Here is a 6,983-nt window from a genome sequence, read left to right as displayed (position 1 = left end):
GGAGCACATCAGATAAATGGGACCTCAAAGGGTCTATAGACTTCTCCCTGCACCAAACAACAAATTTAGACCACCTATAAGAATAGATGGACTTAGTGGAGTCACGCCTGGCCGACAAAATGACATCCACCACATCGTGAGGGAGAGAAAAAGAAATCAGGTTGCCCCGCTCAATCTCCAGGCATGAAGGTGTAAGGTCTGGAGGTGGGGGTGTAGAACCTGCCCCTCCATCTGAGAGAGGAGATCTGCCCTGTAAGGGAGACGGAGCGGCGGGTGAGAGGAGAGGTGGAGAAGGTCTGAATACCACACCCTTCTTGGCCAATCCGGGGCGATCAATATGACTTGGGCCCGGTCTTGGCGAATCTTCCTCAGAACCCGAGGAATCAAGGGTATGGGAGGAAACGCGTAAAGGAGCTGCGAGTCCCAACTCAACTGAAACGCGTCCCCCAAGGCTCCTTGCATCGGATACTGGAGACTGCAGAATGACAGGCAGTGAGCATTCTCGTGAGTGGCGAACAGGTCCACCCGAGGTGTCCCCCACATCTGAAAGATGTCGTGAACCACCTCCGGGTGAAGCCTCCACTCGTGATCGGCAGAGAACTGCCGACTGAGACTGTCTGCACGAACGTTCAGAACCCCGGCCAGATGATTTGCCATCAGACAAATCTGATGGTCCTGAACCCAGGACCAGAGACGCAGAGCCTCTCTGCAGAGACACTGCGACCCCACTCCTCCCTGCTTGTTGATGTACCACATCGCGGTCGTATTGTCCGTCAGGACCTGGACTGACTGACCGCGAAGGGAAGGGAGGAAGGCCTTGAGCGCCAAACGTATCGCCCGCAATTCTAGAAGGTTGATGTGAAGCAACCTTTCCTCTGGAGACCAAAGACCCTTGACCTCCAGGTCTCCCAGATGAGCACCCCACCCGAGAGTGGATGCATCCGTTATCACTGTGGCCACCGCTGGAGGAAGTTGAAAAGGCTTTCCTTGTGACAGATTGCCTTCCACGCTCCACCAAGACAGATCCGCTGCAGCTTCCCTGGAGATCCTCACTGACTCCCCGAGATCTCCGTTGTGCTGATACCACTGGCTGCGGAGGCACCACTGGAGTGCCCTCATGTGCCAGCGTGCATGGTTGACCAACAGAATGCATGAAGCCATCAGACCGAGTAGGCGAAGGACCTTCAGGACTGGAACGACCGCTCCATTGTAAAATAAAGGAATCATCTCCCGTATGTCGCGAATTCTTTGAGGGGGAGGGAATGCACGACATACGGTTGTGTCCAGTACCGCACCTATGAACAGGTTGCGCTGTGAGGGCACCAGGTGAGACTTGGGTACATTTATCGAAAAACCCAACCTGTGCAACAACTGAGTTGTCTCTTGCAGATGATGGAGCACCTTCTCTGGCGACTCCGCTTTGATCAGCCAGTCGTCTAGATACGGAAATACATGAATCCCCGTTCTCCTGAGATGAGCTGCCACCACTGCCATCACCTTGGTGAAGACTCGAGGTGCAGTAGTAAGGCCAAACGGAAGGACCACAAACTGGTAATGCTGTGACCCAACCGTGAAACGGAGATACTTTCTGTGAGACTTCAAGATGGGAATATGAAAATACGCATCTTGCAAGTCGATCGACACCATCCAGTCCTCTTCCAACAGCGCCTGAAGAACCTGTGCAAGAGTGAGCATTTTGAACTTTTCCTGCTTCAGGTAAAGGTTCAAAATCCTGAGGTCCAGGATTGGCCGAAGTCTGCCATCTTTCTTGGGGATCAGGAAATACCGGGAGTAGCACCCCTGACCCCTTTCCTGCTCTGGAACCACCTCTATTGCACCCTTTCGAAATAATGCCAGGACTTCTTCCTGCAAGAGAAGCAGGTGGTCTTCTGAACAATAACCCTGGCAAGGAGGGTAATTGGGAGGGAATTCCTGGAAAGGAAGAGCATACCCATTCTCTACAAGATTGAGAACCCAAAGATCCGATGTTATAAATTCCCAATCTTGTAGAAAATGAGTAAGCCGACCCCCTACTGGGCCCACATGATCCGGAATGGCGGATCTAGGGCTGCTTTGCTGCGTTGGCCGGGGGTTGGGAAGGAGAGGAGGAGGAGGAGGAGGAGGAAGCTTGACGACCTCTAGGACGGGGTCTTTGTCTGCCTCTGTACGACTTGTACAGCGTGTTCTGCTGCTGCTGCTGAGGCTGCTGCTGCTGGAATGATCTGTAAGATCGAAAGGAAGATCGGCCAAATCCTCTGAAACGTCTTCCGGTAGTACCTCTGGATTGAAGGCCTAAAGATTTTGCAGTGGCCCTACTGTCCTTAAAACGTTCCAAGGCAGTATCAGCCTTCTTTCCAAACAGACCTGAACCATCAAAGGGTAAGTCCATTAAAGCAGACTGGACATCAGCAGAAAACTCTGAAGATTTGAGCCAAGCAGCTCTCCTAGTAGCCACAGAGGAACCCATGACTCTTGCCACCGAGTCTGCAGTGTCCAAACCACTCTGGATGACCTGTCTCGCAGCCGCTTGGGTGTCCGAGATTACTTCTTGAAAATCCCTCCTGTCATCCTCAGGAACCTTTGGAATGAGTTGTTTGACAGAGTCCATCAAAGCATGGATATATCTCCCCATCAAACACGTAGCATTGGTTGACTTCAATGCCATGTTGGCTGATGAAAAAACCTTTTTAGCATTTTGGTCCTGTTTCCTGGATTCCTTGTCTCCAGGAACCTGTGGAAATGCCCCAGCAGATTTTTTAGAACAGGCAGCCTGCACTACCAAACTCTCAGGAAGAGGATGCGTTGTTAAAAATGCAGGGTCATCCGGTGCAGCTCTATATCTTCTTGCCACCGTTCTAGAAACCGCTGGAGCAGTCAAGGGTTTCTTCCAGACCTCATAGACAGGTTCAGACAACGCCTCGTTGAATGGTAACATAGGCTCGATCACAGATGAGGGTGAATGAAGTACCTCAGTTAAAATATTGGGTTTATAATCAGCTGTAGGCAGAGTTATATTTAGTAAACTCGCTGCCTTCTTAATCACAGTGTGGTAAGGCACCACATCCTTAGATGGAGCATTCGATACAGAAGCCAACTCCCATTCAGGTGACAGTTCAAGACCACTGGCTTCACCTAACTCATCAAAGGGATCCTCAGAATCCTGTAATTCTCCTTCCTCAGTGTCAGAATACCCATATTTTTCCTCTTCTAAAAGTCTCTGGGCCTTTCTCCGAGACCTTTCTTTCACAATCGAAGTTAAAGGATTCGGAATCGACTCCGACGGGGTCGCTGCCGGCGTCGAGCCCGACGTCGGACGAGGCTTCTCGACACGAGGTCGGACAGAATCCTGCCTCGGAGTCACGGGTATCGGCGTCGATGGGATCGGCGTCGATGGAGCCGGCGTTGTGCGCTTCGGCGTCGACGACACCGGTGGTGTCGGAAAATGCCAATGCGGCGGTAGAGCCGGCATAAAGGGCATGAAGGGTGCAGGGGCATAAGCCTGCGGAACCCCTAGATTAAAGGCCATAGGACCCGTGGGACCAACAGGTGCACCAGACGGGAACATTGCCCTTGAATATACACCATACATGGCGTTCAGGAACTGGGAAGGATCCTGACCTGGAGTCGGAAACTCAGGATACGGACCTCTCGGATGTTCCCGGGGAGGCGGAGTCGATACGACGTCGACCTCTTCTTCGGGCGCCGGAGCCGGAGTCGATGAACCATCGGGTGCCGGAACTTCGGCTCCACCAGCCCCCTGCTCATCACCTTCATCCTCCTGACCAGAAGGATTTGATGGAATTGGAGATTGGACCTGTTCCTGAGGCTCGGGTGAAACTGGATGCACAGCCTCTTCATGTTCCGACTCCGAAACCTCCACTTCTTTACACACGAGCTTGATCTGGGACTTTGGTTTCGAGCTAGAGTCCTTCCCAGAGTGATGACGTGACTCATGGGACTTCCTTCTGTGTTTCTTCTTCGAAGACTTCGAAGCGTGTGCTGATGATGACTCCGAGTGTGACCTCGAACGAGACCTCGACCTCGATCTCGACCTCGACCGACGAGATCGAGATTTTGACGACTTCTTAGCTTTTTTGCTCTTGAGTTTCGCCATAAGGAGCTTTGTCTCCCTCTCTCTTAAGGCTTTTGGAGTCATCTTCTTACAACAGGAACAGTCCTCGACATCGTGGTCCGAGCTCAAACACCATACACAGCATTCGTGGGGGTCGGTGATTGACATGGTCTTGCCACATTCACCGCAGGCTTTAAATCCCGTCTTCTTCGACGACATCTCGAAGAAAATGTAAGAAAGACACAATTACGAAGAAATAGTAACAAAGTTACTGGAAGCTACTACACGATCCCTGAAAACCGTTAGCGTCGACGACGCGGAAAAAAGGGAACTGATGTCATCACGCCGGCGTGGGCCTGTTATAGGCGCCGGTGACGTCAGAGAGGTCGCGTGCGATGCCGTGCCTCTGTGACGTCCGGATCCACGTCGGCGCGAAGCTACAAAAGAATTTCCGAATGTTGCTGACGCAAGGGGATATTCACAAGGTGAGGAATCCACACGGCAGATGTATCTATCAGAAACTGTGCTTGAGAACTCAAGTGAACCGTATGAGAGAGGCGGGAAGAGTGCATGAGAGAGCGAGAGAGAGCAGTGAGAGAGTACGAGAGAGAGAGATAGAGGTACAAGTGGAAGGGGCACCAATAATAGGGGAGGAGGCGAGAGGTGGACCAGTGAAGAGCGTGAGGAGGTACAGGAAGGTAGCGGATGTGAGCAGGCAGTATAGAGAGAAGACGTGAGGGAGGGATGGGAGAGATCAGCGGTATTGTAAGATGAGAGGGGGTACTGGGAGTCTGAGGGAGAGATGAGAGAGGCAGTGGGTGTGTAGGGAAGTGATGACAGGGTTGATGATAGTGCAAGGGAGTGAGTGATGTGTTAGATTGGAATTGTTTGTTGTGGAATTGTATGGCATGGTGTGAAGCTGTGTAGAGGAAATATGTGGCATGGTGTGCTCTGGAATATGTCGATATAACTGAAGAGTGATGATGGTGGCAGCAAATGGGAAGCCTATGGGCAGGCTAAAGCCCATCCAGTAGATGCAGCATGTCTCGGTTTGAGACAGCCCATATGCTCCGTCTAGAGCTGAGTTCTAAAAAACATGACTTTATCCAGCTGCGTGGTTTACCATCAGAGAGATACCAAATAGCGCTGCAATGCTTTGCCTGTACAAGCGCATATGTGTTCTCTTCCGTGTTCTCAGAGTGAGATAGAGAGCAAGATTGAATGAGCAAGCAGACATTGTAGTTTATGAAATGGTGGTAGCAGCATTCCCGACAAACAAAATGGCTGTGTGTGTTTTGACCACGGTGTGGGGGCAGTTGACAGATTTGTAGATGCAGAAAATATGGGTGTCACTAAATGTTCAATATGTCATCCTGCCCTTGGAAGAATGCCGACGAAAGTAATCCTAGAAAAATCACATGTACATGCAATCACGGTATAATCAATATAATAACAGAAATATATGTAACAGGTTTCATTGGATCAGATAATGAGTGTAAAATGACTTTGACAGTTACCAAAATGTTTATTGTGTAGTACCTTACAGTTTACCACTCATTTCCATACACATACTAACCATTTCACCTACATTTACTTTCTGAGAAAAATAGGCAATGTTCATGTTTTGTTGACCAGGCAGTGCACAGAGTGGGAGGCCACTTCACTGCGGGCCACACTTTGCAGGAAAAGGCCCTACCTGCAGAGCCCAGGTGGGCGGTGGAAAGGGACAACTAAATGCTCACACTTTCAATTCCACTGCAGTGTGAGGGGTGCAAGGCCACAGGAGCTAGAATCATAGAATAATGAATAAGACTAGCCTCAAAAAAATTGAAAGAAAGATTCCAGCAATTTGCGGCAGCCCCGGCTGCCAGGGCGTGTTATACAAATTTCCAACATGATATGACTAATGCTCAATTACCATAAACATAAAAGACTACCAGTGTTGGCAGCTCATCATGCTCAGAAAGAAAAAAAAATTAATGTAGCAAGTTACTGTTTGTAGCATGCTTCATTAAATAAACCCTGGCCTACGACGAAAGGCCTATGCAGGGCTTCAAGTGGTATGAAAAAACTGGTGGGTCCCTCAAAGGGGCGTGGCAAGAAGATTACGGATGTGTCTTAAAACATGTAAGCTAATAATATGTGCTTCTGTATAGTGTGCCTCCCCACTAGTATTTTGGAGCTGCTGTCATTGCACCCAGATATATAATACAGCAAGTTACATGGCTGATACAACAAGCCCAGGTTGTCAGCTTTGTCAATGGTGTGTATTTCCATTGGCTATATCTGAGGGTGAACCTTTCCATGCCCTTTTCAAATAATTTGTTTCCTTTTAAGTCTTTTCTCTCTCAATGGGGGCTGCTTATCAAAGGGAGGATTTGAAAAGGTTAGTTTAAATAGGCCATCTTCTGTTTTTCCTGAGTTTAACGCAGGATATCCAAGTAAAGCCCTTGCCTTTCTCTCAAAACTTTTTTTCCTGCACAACTTATTTTTAACAACATTGGTGTTTAACAAAATATATGCTTCAATACCTCGATTACACACTCAAAGCATTTCTTCCTGCAGAACAGTTGTCATGTAAAAATATATGGTTTACATGTAAAGCCCTTTAGTGCCCTAGGGCCAAGGTTACACTATATAAACTGCCAGAAAAAAAAGAAAGAAAAAAGCATAACGTGACCTTGGTGTGGCCTGGCTAGTCATATGTCCTTTTGTGCAACAACAGCATGTAAGCATAATCGTTGCCTTAATTACAGAAGTATACAAGCACATGAAGGGCAGAAACCTTCCCTAGTAGAGGACAATGACAGTTAACGTCATTTGTAGTGAACACTGTAATAATGTACTCTGCATTATATTGCTGTTCTGCAGAGTATGTTGCAATGGTAAAAGACACATCCTTCCCTGTAGC

Source organism: Lissotriton helveticus, chromosome 1_1, assembly GCF_964261635.1.
Source record: "Lissotriton helveticus chromosome 1_1, aLisHel1.1, whole genome shotgun sequence".
Classification (NCBI taxonomy): Eukaryota; Metazoa; Chordata; class Amphibia; order Caudata; family Salamandridae; genus Lissotriton; species Lissotriton helveticus.
Note: the sequence above shows the minus strand (reverse complement) of the source record.